General features: G+C 51.0%; 1 long non-coding RNA gene across 3 annotated transcripts; it reads right to left on the bottom strand.

Annotated features, from left to right (window-relative positions):
* Positions 1-362: 362 nt before the first annotated feature.
* Positions 363-6,589, bottom strand: LOC311420663. 3 transcript variants are annotated; one of them, XR_014684459.1, is made up of 3 exons: positions 6,159-6,589; positions 5,855-6,008; positions 363-796 (listed from the first exon to the last, which is right to left on the bottom strand). It is a non-coding gene; the product is annotated as an uncharacterized lncRNA (long non-coding RNA). The 3 variants fall into 3 exon arrangements; XR_014684460.1 differs by lacking the exon at positions 363-796 and adding an exon at positions 3,567-4,949; XR_014684461.1 differs by lacking the exon at positions 363-796 and adding an exon at positions 3,567-4,595.
* Between the last annotated feature and the right edge of the window lie 5,441 nt (positions 6,590-12,030).

Here is a 12,030-nt window from a genome sequence, read left to right as displayed (position 1 = left end):
TGAACAAAAGCTGAGATTTTACACAATTGTGTGACTCCTGGTACTTCCTGGAGGCAGCCTCACAAATTGCATCACTTGTGATGAAAACCAAGAGAGGGAGCACGTCGGGTTCCCCCCATCCCTCCTCCAGTCCAGCCTCCGTCCTTCTCCTTGGAGCTCTGCCCTTGAAATGTGCATGGAGAACAGGGACCTTCCTCCAGCTCTCTTGTAGGTGCTGAGCAGCCCCGGCAGGAGGGTACAAGCGAGGGGCCAAAGCCCAAAATTTCTCCCAAATCCCATGCGTGTGAGCGACAAGCGAGGAGGCGTGACTCCTAATGCGCTCCTCATTGAGGTCACCGCTGACAATAGCTGCGGAGCTGGAGACAAAGACAATAAACACCCTTTATTTGAAGCAGATGGGAACTTGGAAAGGGCTCGCCGATATTCTGAAAGCGATCCGGGATTTTTTTCAGTGGCCAAAACTAAAAACCATGCTGCCGGAGAGCCAGAGAGCTCCAGCCCATGCAAACACCCACGGCCACCATCACCTTTGCCAGCCTAGGTGGGGCAATCCCTCCCCCAGCACAGGGCACCAGGGTTAGCAAATAAAATCCCCACCACACCAGGCCAGAGCACAAACAACCCGAAAAGAGGCTGGGATCAGCTCCTCCAGCAGAGTTTGTTTCCTGAAGGAGAAGCAGCATAAATAAGGACGCGTTGTTAGCTGCAGCTATTTATGGAAGGCATTCATTTCCTTCATCATCTGGATAAATATCCATTAGCCTTCGAGGTGATGAGTCAACTATTAATTAACCTGCTGGGAAAAAAAAAAAAATAATGCAGATATGAATGTCTTCAAAGGAAGCTGCCAGCTGAGGGGGAAAAAAATAGGGCATCGGGGCAATGATTGGTTATTCCTGCAAGATGCTCCCAGGTGCTGAAACTACAGCCTGGACCCTTCTTATAGGGCATGCAATAAAAATGTGGAGGAGATGGGATGCACGCTGGCTGCTACATGTGCACATACATGGTCAACATAAATAAAAAATCAAATCAAATCAAATATAAAATAAAATAAAAAGACTGCATATGCAGTCATCCTGTTCCTGCCTCTCTCTGACCATTTTTAGCTCTGTTTTTTCCCTCTGCATATTCCCCAGTTCTCTACCCACACATGCCCACACTTCAGACAGACTATCCCAAAAAACTGAAAGATGTCGAAAAACCCACAATAATCCAGGGCCTCATCAACTTCCAGGAATGCTAACTGGCTTAGGAAACCACCAGTTCTTTTTTTGTTATTTTTTTTATTTTATAATGTATGGTGTTTTGTTTTGTTTTGGTTTGTTGTTTTTTTTTTTTTTTCAGTCTTTTACAATCTCCTGTTTTAAAAACTGGCAGGAATTTCCTCCCTTTTCACCCTCCTCAGTCCTCTCCCTCCCCGGCTATATTCAGGGAACATCTCTCACCAGCCCCGTTTAGCTCACATTTCAGGGCAGAGCAAACGTACGTGCAAAGGGGGGGCAGGGATGATGAGTCAATTAGGCACCCGACAAAAATCTGATTTCTGAAATTCCCTTTCTGCCTCCAAGCGTGCCGGGAACGGTGGCGGCCACCAAGCCAGCGCCGTGCCCAACATGCCCAGAGCCTGGCAGGCAGAAAATGATTCCCTCCAGCCACACCGCTCCCATCCTGTGCTAAATATCATGCTTGATGAGGCATCTGCCACTTAGCGTGAAAGACACCACCACAGTGTAATAAATCTCACTGCCAGGAAGGTTTTTGCGCACCCACCAGCGCTCTGTTAGCTGCAGCGCTTCCCCTCGGCACGCTGCTGGCCGTGCCTTGCAGACCTCACGTACTGCAGCTGATTAACTCGTCCCCAGAGCAGGCAGCTGAGCTAAGCCCTTGGATCTCCTTGGACCTCTTCTGTTGCTCCCATCACTCCAGCCCCGGATTTCTGGGGCAGCAGCGAAAAGCCCCAGTGATGCCCCATTTGTCGCGCAGACGCCACGTGTTGTACAGACAGCACCGCCTTGTTCCAGGCGTGTGCTAAATTAGAAGGGGGTGGAGGTGAGACAGGGTGCCCGTCCATCCTCCTTGCCCATGGCCAAGCCATGAAGCACCCAAGCGAGGCCACAAGCTCCTTTCCCACCTCGTAGCTGTGGCCGAAACCCAAGCCACTCACTGGTGCTGAGGCTTGGTGCCAGCACTGCCCCACGAGAGAAACTCAGCCTGCTCTGTGCTGCTGGGGAGAGACCTTTTGGGCCCGATCCACACGGTGCTGTACTGAAGGATGGGAGCACGTCGGGAGGTGTTGGACTTGCAGAGCTGGCTGCCATCAGCTCAGCTCCGGGACCTCCCCTGGAGCCAGGTATCTCCTGCTCAGGCCACACGTTTCCATTTTGTCGTCTGTTTTGTTTTCTGCCCAGCAGAACGATTATCCTTCCAGTTATTGTCCTGCCTGGGCAGTAATTCCCATTTCCTTCTGGGCTAGGGGTTTCTGCTCTACCTGTTTGCACCTTTGCTGCTGCCCTCTCTCGTAGCACAACCGTCCTGGCAACATGTCTAAAAGTGGGCACATGCAGCACAATTTGAGAAATTTGGGCATCCCGAGTTGGGTTTTGATTTCATGGAACCGGTCAGGTTGAGAGGAGAAAATGGGACAAACCGTCCCGAGCTTTGGCACATTCGAGCAGCGGTAATTTCGAGTAGAATGCAACACTGCAAAATTTCCAGTCGTAAAAACCAGTCCTACGTGGAGAAGAGCTGAATTTTAAAAATGACCCTGTAAAACCAGGCATTTCATAACCAACACTCTGCCCTTGGATCTGTCCTTTCCAGCCAGGAAAATAAGTTAATGTTGGTGTAATTGCAGAGTGACCGTTATTTACCATCGAGCTTCATAAAAATGTTGAGGAAAGATGTATGCATTTTAATTAAGTTCCGGGGGAAAAGAATGTGTACCTGGCCAGACTGCAAAGAGATGAACTCATCACGTCATCCACGCCCCAGTCTCCTGCCTGTTTTCCTCTGCAACAGTGAGATCAGCCCAGATTGCAGTCAGCGGGTTTAAAAAGCAAAGTAATCCTCTGAAAGCGCTGGGCCAGCATTTTTTCATCCCTAAGGCTCTGAGCTGGGAGCTCTCATCCAGCCACGTCTCCAGTACAACCAGTGGGCAGGTGCTGGAAATCCTAAGAAACCTGAAGGGAAGCATTATCTAAATCAGGGTATGGGGGTCCCGGTGGAGTTCGCTGCAGCTGCCTGACTTTTCCATGGATTGCCCAGGTCAGGCTTTGTGCTGTGGAGCTTCCTTTTCTCCTGGGGAATGCCCAGCTGTGGAAGCGAGGTGCAACTCATCCTGGGGTGCTCCTGGCACGCGTTTGTGCCCAAGCCACCACAACCACACTGCTCCTGCAGGTCTATGGCGAGCCAGGGGTGTGTAGCTGGTTGGGGCTGAATCCCAGTTGAATTTGGGCGTGTAGAGAAAAGAAATAACAAATATATATGTATATATATATTCTGAGTTTGAGCAGCAAAGCAAAAAAGAAAACAACTCCCCTAAGTAAGTCTGGAATGTTTCTAGGCGTAGAGACAGAGCGAGGGATCATCAGCAGCCCCCTCCCTGGGGTCAGCAGAGCAACCTTCCCTGATGGAAAATAGTTTCTGCTCTTCTCAAATACTCAGATAGATCCCTTGTGGAAGTCTCTGCTCCTCTAGCAGGGTCAGATGTGGCATCTGTGGGCTATTTAAAGACCAAACCATCTGCCCGATAACACCGCTCGGTCCGACAGGAGCGGCGCAGGTGACTGATGGCACGCACGTGGCGCCTCCATCACGCAGCCACGGCACTGCTCCTTCCCAGAGGCTTCACAGAAAGCAAGAGCCTCGTGGAGTTTGGGTCTCATTTCCTCCTCTCTGCAGTTTTGGGTTCCCCTAGGTGGGACAATATTTGGCTACAGCCTGGGCCAAAAAAAAAAAACTGACTTTTCACAAGGCGGTGACCAAACGGGGCAGCGTCACCCAGTCCTTCCCAGCAGCGTGCGCCTTGCAGGGGCTGAGCCAGCCCCGAGGAGCATCCCTCGGGGAGATGCCGGTGTGTCAAAGCTGCTGAGGCTGGGCTTGGTGTGGCGTGGACACAGCCTGCCCTGCACTGCCTTGTGCTTCCCATCCTGCTGGGAACGGCCTGGCTCCGGCCCCGTGGCTGACCACGAACGTGTTTGTTCTGACGCTCGTTCACACTGCAGCCACGGCGCTGGCTGGAAGGACACAGCTCAGGCTCCGTGTCAAACAAAACCCATTCCAGCTGTCTGGGAAGAGAGCAGGATCTGCCTTTGCGCTGCTTTGAGGGGTTTGCAGCTCGCTGCAACGCTTTGTGCCTGCAGTTGTTTCCATAAGCAAGTCCAAGAGAGCCCACGAGCAGGAAGGAATTAGGCACTTATGCAAAGCCCATTAAAGTCAGGGGGAATCTTTCCATTGACTTCAGAGCCTTTGGCTCCCGGCCCTGTGTATCGGGGGCTGTTGTGTGGGATTTCGAGCAGGAAGCGGGAGCAGGACTCTGCAGGTTTTCTCAGCATTTGTTACAGACTTCAGCACAGCTCTCCGTGCCTGTCTCCCTGCATGTAAATTAGGAAGCGTGTAGGCACTGACTGCTCGTTCTGGATGCACAGCCCTAATGTGTGCCTCCCCCGTCCTTCCTGGGGAAGGCAGAGCAGGACCCCTCATCAGCAGGATTAATCAGCAAGGATTCTGTATGGGTCCTGACATGTCAGTCCTGGTGCCAAACCTACATATGATGCGTCAGCCTGAGATGCACAAATGCCATAAACCACAAACTTCGTCTGAAAACCTTGTTCACACAAAGTCCAGATTCACACCAGGGTGAATCCCCTGCTGGGACCTCACAGCATTTCACTGGTTGCACCTCTCCCTGCCTGTTCCCACCCAGCACTTGCAGAGGGATGCACGGCCTTTCGACAGAGTGCAGGAACATGCAATATAGAAAAAAAAAAAAAAAAAAAGGAAAAAAAAAAAAGAGGAGCTGAGCTGCCTCTGTTTCACACCAAGCAGCAGAGAATTGATGTGCACGCTTGGGACCTGACCTCTGGAAACCAAAGCTCTCCAAGGAGCACCATCCCAGGCACCCAAACCTGCCAGCACACAAACAATGAGTGGGATCAATATTAGAGAGGGAAATGATGTTTGGCCTGAAGATCAGCATCCCAGAGAGCTGGTCTGGGTGTTCCCTTTGCAGTAGGACCCCTCCCCACAGCCGGGCATCTCCACCAGCACGGAGGGAGACGTGGCCGTCCCTCCTGGTGGAAATCAGGTTGGGTTTTTTTGTTTCCAGCAGGCTGTGGGTTTGGAAACAAGCTTCGCTCCCACCTGCCGCACGTTCACTGGCTCAGCGGGACGAATTGCCAAAGGCGCCGGGAACTGGGGGCTCGTTCGCGTGACTGAGGCTTTGGCAGAGCGCAGGCTGCTCCGCTTCCACCGCGGGGAAGCGCTGGGAGATGCCGTGGCAGCAGTTCAAGGCCGGGCGGTGCGCTACGAAGTCTAGACAGCGCTGGATGCCGGCGAGCAGGAAGAATTTCGTGTCCCTGCCCCTGCTCACTGCCTCAGCCCGAGCAGCATTCCTCAGCCGGGAGCGGGCCGGGGAAATATTTCGCTCCCCTGTCCCCACAGACCCTCGAGCATGGTTGTCTCCTGCAGGCACCTCCACCCCCAGCGCCCTGCCGGGAAGGTCGGAGCTGTGCCCTGCTGCTGCCCACACCAAGGCTTGCATTTGGCCAAAGGTTGCAGTGCCCCACGGCCAGGCTGCTTGGAGGGAGGACATGGGGAGAAAAAAATTTACAAAGCAAGTTTTTGTTCCTACCTGGAATGAAAGCAGCACCTGCGGAGGGGCAGCACCGGGCAGCATTTCTCTATTTCTCTGCACCATTGCAAGAGGCCCAGCGGAGAGGTTTCCAAGCAGCTGTGCTCATCGCTGTCTGCAGCCAGGGTCAGGAGAGGAGTTTTGGACACAAACCCTCTTAAAAAAAAAATAGTTTCAGAAGCAGTTTTCACTTATTGGAAGATTTCTATTTAGCCTGAGCTGCTAAAGGCCTTTTCCATCAGCTGAGGGGCACGTAGTGCCATTTATAAATAAAAGAGCATTTCAGCAGCTCCTGCAATACAACCCCTGAATGAGGCCAGGGGAATTGGGCAGCACTTCCCTACCCATCGCCACAACCAGGGCACGGCATCTGGGCAGCACCTCCCCATCTGGATCTGTTCAAACAGCATCGGGGTCCGGGGATGGCCACCCTGCCACTCAGCAGCAGTTACAAGGAGAAATAAGATCAAATTATGATCCTTTAGATTTGTCTCTGACCACATACCAAGCACGTATGTGCTGTCCTTAGGTGGGTTGATAAATGCTTCAGATCAGTATTAACACGTGCCAGATGCTGGGGAATCATCTCCCACTTAGGGCAATTACGAGGATGCCCCAGAAGCCAATAAAGCCATGGAGATGATGAGCATCTGCTGGTGGCTGTCAGGCCCCAGCCCAGCAAGATAAATCTCTGTAATAAAGAGGTGTGGGTTTTATTGGTTTATGTTTTGTTTGATTGAGTCTTATGGCATTCAGCACCGGATCCACGCGATTCCTCCTCCCTTCAGGGATTCTCCCTGGGCACAGCAGCCTTCCATCAGCAGGATGCTCCATGGGGCTCCCCCAGCCCTGCATTTCCCTGCAGCCCTTCAGCCGACTCCAGCTGCCCCCAGCACCACATCAGCATCCCCCAGGTGCAGTTTATCAGAGCAAAGAGACCACAACCCTGCACAGCCGACAGAGAAATCCTCATCAGAGACCCTCACCTTCTCTTTGCCTTCTCCTCACCATGCTTCCAGCCAAGACCCAACATTGGCTCCATTTTTTTTCAGCAAGTACCCGTGTGCCAGAGCTTTCTGAAGGGCTGGATGCAAAGCCCTGCAGCTCAGCAGCACCAAGGAACGTGCGGTGCTTTTGGGGACATGAGAGGTCCCCAAAACCTGCAGCAGGAGCCCAGCGTGGCCAAGCCACCCTGCTCCCTGGGCTTTGCTGAACCAGACCACTTCATCTGCCTGAGGGATTGCTACACTATTTAATAAAACTGAGTGTTAACATCGCCCGGGACCGCAGAGCGAGCCCGCAGCGGGCGCTTTGCTCCACCGAGGTATGTGCACAGGAAGGAAAGGGAAGAGTGTGTGCTTGCCTGGCTGGATGCCCTCAGAAACCACGTCCACCCCATTGCCTCCGGGTACGTGTCCGCAGAGCACAGAACAACAGGAAATCATTGGACGTGTATCAGCCCAAACCCAGAGAGCATCGGCCCTGCAATTAGCTATAATTAGAAATCGGCTCCAGCAGCGCGCCCCCGGCAGGATCCTTGCACACCCACACGCTCCCGGGTGCTAAAATGGGGCTTTTGGAGGAACGGGATGGATGCTGATGTCTGTGAGGGCTCACTGATGAGTGAGGGCAGGGTTTGCACCCCGAGCTGATGCCAGGTCGGGTGGGCACAGCTCCTGCCCTGCTGCCCCAGCAGCCGTCCACTGGCCAGCCCCACCAAGCCACTGGTCCCAGCCCCAAATCCCCCCTGGATATACATTTGGGGTTATTTTTTAAACTGCCTTTCTGTACTTTGGTTCTAAAACTGTAGCTTTTCTGTCTTTAATAAAAAAGATAACCTGCTGATCCGCGATCCCACAGCGAGCAAAAATCAACTGGTTCCTCAAGCTCCACGTTCAGCCTGTTCTCCCCTCATCACCCAAACACCAATGGGCTCCTAACCAGCAGCTTGGATGTGGCTGAAGCCAGGGCTATTTTTGCCTTGCTAATGGCCCTGTGAGGCAGTGCCAGCTCTCAGGACCACATCCAGAACATAACAGGAGAAGCTCAGTCCAGGCAAAGAAAGATTCAGTTCTCACTTTATTTTCAGGGCGATTTCACACTTGCGGTGCCCCGGCAGCTAAGGAGCATTTCACAACCTGCCTACTTAATTGTGTCTCCAGCTAAAGCTAAACATTGTCATACGAGCAAAAAAAATTAAATCCAGTGCTTATAAGATCATGGCACTCAGGGAGCTGGTAAAACCACAGCAACCCCAGCTATAATCCTTGCCCTGTAATCTGCATGTCATGAATAACTGCGTAATTGGGCAATAGCTGCAATCCCGGCACACAGTTATTTGCTCTTTGTGTTGAAATAAAATGGTGGGGAAGATGGACAGCAATTGAGCGTTGTGCAGATACTCAGTAATTTTCAGCTTTTTCTATCAACAGACTCTCAGCATTTCCCCGTCGAGGTCCTGGGCAATAAATACAGCAAAGACTTGGCCTTTGTGCGAGCTGAAGCCTGGGAAGAAAGGTGGGTAATTTGAAAAAGGGGAAAAAAAAAAAAAAAAAAAAAGAATTGCACAACTAAAATTGATTTTTTTTCCTCTTGCTGTTCTTTGAGCTGTTTGGTTCACAGATGTTTTGAACAGCTTTTGGCGTGTCAGAGTCTGAGCCAACAGGGCACCCACCTCCCGGCCCAGGGGAAAGCTTGCTGGTTTGATCTCACTTTGGGCACATGGACTAAATGTTCGTGTTTTGTGCAGTGAAATATTACTTTTTTTTTAATCTATTTGGAAGCTTTGAGAGGCACCACCCAACCAACACAAGGCAAAGCATGGAAGAGGAGGTGAACAGACACCTCCTGTACCCCCAGAGCTGCTAGAAAACATTACTGCTCCCAGCTATTCGTCACGTCTTGGCACGGCAGCTGGTTTCCCCTACAACTCCAGGGCCAAATTCAAGATTTTCCACTACTAAATCCACATGAGTCTGTTGATTATAATGGATATTTACTAAATTACATGCAGCTCTAAATCTTCCCCTTAGTGCTTGCAAATTAAATTGTTTCCCTGACTGGTTTTCACAACAGGATCAGACATCCCTGTGCATCAGGGTGGCTCTGCAGCTCCAGCAGCCAGGACAAAACAGAGGAGGAATCCACCGCCTCTTGCTCCCCACCACCGCAGAGGACAAAACACCAAGTGCAGGGAGAAATATTCCCTGCTCTGTGCTCACACACAGCAGATTTCATCAGATTCCAGCCCATTTCACAGGCATTTGCCTCCAGATGAGCAAGGAAGGCAGAAATGGGAATCCAAGGGCCAGCAAAACCCCCCCTGCAGGAGTTCTTATCGTAGCTCGCTGGAGAAAGGTTGTACTATAGAAATACTTCAGCTCCAGATGAATCCAGATGTGAACATCCATCATGAGGTGGCATAACTCACTTTGCATCGACTTTCACCACAGGCCCCAGGATTCAAATCCACGTTCTTCCCCAGTTGCTGTAATTTTCGGCCTATCTCCTGCGATGACGAACCCAGCTAGCCTGAAACTCCCCGTGGCACTTTAATGAGCAGTTTAACCTGAGATATAATTTGCGAAGGTTTAAGTGCGTGCCCAGGAAGATCTATTTCTGCTGCAGGGACCTGTACTAAAACTGGCATCAGCCCCCTCCGAGGCTTTCCCCACTGCTCACAACATGCTTGGATGGAGAAGTCTGCCTGTGCCTTGGGGAAAACAGCCCCGTTCTCCTGGCTGAGGGGACAAGGGAGAGAAGTGAGGGGTGGATTTGTCACCAAGGGCTGCCCAGATATCCCCCCGACCTGCAGACCCCTTCCCACCGCCCTCCTGGCTGCAGGCAAAGCACAGGCTCAGTTGCAATGCACCTTGCCTCGGTAAATCACAGCCCAGCAAGGCATTTTTAAGCCTTGACAAAGGAATTGAATCATCTCCATCCTTCCTAGGAGGTAATAAGCACCATGGGGTTCATTCCCTGATATCCTGCTGTGCCACCAGCAGCCCCCACACCCATCCTGACCCTTCCCCATGTGTTTTAACCCACCCGCCAGCAGCTGTGCTCAAAGGCTTGTCCCAGGGGCTATCAGGAAAGCTGTTTGCTGATGTTCTGCCTGAAAATCAGTGGAGCTGTGCTGCTTCTGTATGAACCCTATTACCCCAGGCCAACCCCTTCCCTCCAGATGGCAGCTCCCTCTCTGCCCTACACGCTGTTCCCTGCCCCGGTACTCACTGAGGGTTAATAACCGAGTTGAATAACAACTCAGTTAATTGCTGATAAGAGACCACTTCTTCCGAGCCTTGTTAAAACTATCCTCGTTATTCTCTTGTTTCAATAAATGTCTCATTGCTGGCTCTCCAGCAAAACAGTGAGGTCTCTGCTTTGCCCCAGCCCCTCCGCAGAGAGGGACCCCGAGGCCGAACTGGCAGGCAAGTTGAGTCAAAGGTCATCATCCAGGCTCGAGTGCCCGTGCTTAAAATGCTGGAGGCATTTTATAGAGAGACATTTTAACCTACGAGAAGTCCCAGTGCCATCATTACATCTTAATTTGACCTGAACACTCCATTTTATGGAGACAGACACAGGCTCCTGGGTGAGCACGCGTGGCTCAGCAGCTCTTCAGCAGGACACTCATTTCTGTTAGCGCATGAGAGTCACCGTTTCTCCTTAAAAAAGGAAAAAAATAAATCTCAATATTATTGTTGACTTGCAGCAAAGTGAGCAAACAGGAAGCAAGGCTGACACTCAGCTCCAGCCCAAACTCCTGAGCTGTTTCGATGGCAAGGAGGGCGGAGGAGCCTGCAGGCTGCAGGGTGAACGCCAGCCCAGGAGACATGCCTGCTCCGGAGTGCTTATGAATGGAGCACTTGTCCTCCAGGGCCTCCCCGGCTCCTCCATTTGTTCTGTTTTGTATGTAATTTACGCTGCGTTTATTGCAGAATGAGCTATTTAATAAATCCTTGTGGCGCAGCTCCCCACGTGAATGCTCCGTTCCAAAATCGTTACTTTTGCTCCAAAATTCTGTCTTCACAGAGCCCCCAGCACAAAAAGTGCAAAGCCACCCACTGCCCTGGGCTGCCTGATACTGGCCTGGGTTAGGATGACCTGGTGAGCAGCAGAGAGGGCAGCCAGGAGTGGGAAAAACAAACAAAAACTAATGGAAACGGGAAAAACTGAGCACGGCCACAGTGCTGCCCAGAAGGAAGCTTACAAATCTCTGCAGCAACCTCAACCTCGAGAAGCAACAAGCTGCTGCTGACCATCCCTACACACCAGTGCTTGTCAATTAACAGCTTTAATTATTATTTTTGACTATTGTTATAATCATATTGTTATTAATACGTTTATTATATTCCATTATATTATGCATCATATCATGTTATGTTATGTTATATCATGTTTTGTTATATCATGTTACATTATATTATATCATGTTATATTATACTATATCATGTTATATTATACGATATCATGTTATATTATTCTAACTGTTGTTATTTGAAACTTTTGAAACTCGTCTCTAAGCCCCAACCCCAGCGACCTCCTGGCTGCCTTCAAGCCAAAGTCCTCTTGCAGCCACGAAGGGGGCCCGAAGCCCTTTGGAGGTTCAGGGCTCCAGGACCTCCTGCCCCAGTACAACCACCTCCTGCCCCAGCAGAGCTGCTGGTGTTCCCATTGATGAACCACATCAAAGCTGTGAACCACAAGCCTGGGGTCATGGCAGGTTTTCCCCCTTTTTTTTCCTAATTTTTTCTGGGAAAGGTTGGGGAGCCACATTTTCCTCCACCCCCCTCCTGCAGTGCCCTTTTCACCTGAAAACACAAAAAATCAGAGTCTCCTTCATCTCACAACTGATCCTTTGGCACTTCCAAGCCTCCCCAAAGCAAAGAGCCCAGGGTCCTTCCCAAATTCCTGGTCTCACCAGGATAGAGTGAAAGCTCCCATTCTTACCTGGTGTAACAGCTTCATTTTATCTCCCTACTAAAAACCAGCCATAATTTTACAGCCTGTCTGCGTGTGGTTTTCACCGGGACAAGATGTGCAATCATAACAGCAAACAGCAGCCAAGATTGTATAGTTTCCTCTGAATAATTTAAAGCACTGCTCTTGCAGACCAAGAGGAGTCCGCCAGCTCCCTCCATGGAGGGGCATGGTGTAAAAACCACACTTAACTC

Source organism: Aythya ferina (assembly GCF_964211825.1).
Source record: "Aythya ferina genome assembly, chromosome: 18".
NCBI lineage: Eukaryota > Metazoa > Chordata > Aves > Anseriformes > Anatidae > Aythya > Aythya ferina.
The sequence above is the reverse complement of the archived record's forward strand: the minus strand, read 5'-3'. Positions and strand labels throughout refer to the sequence as shown.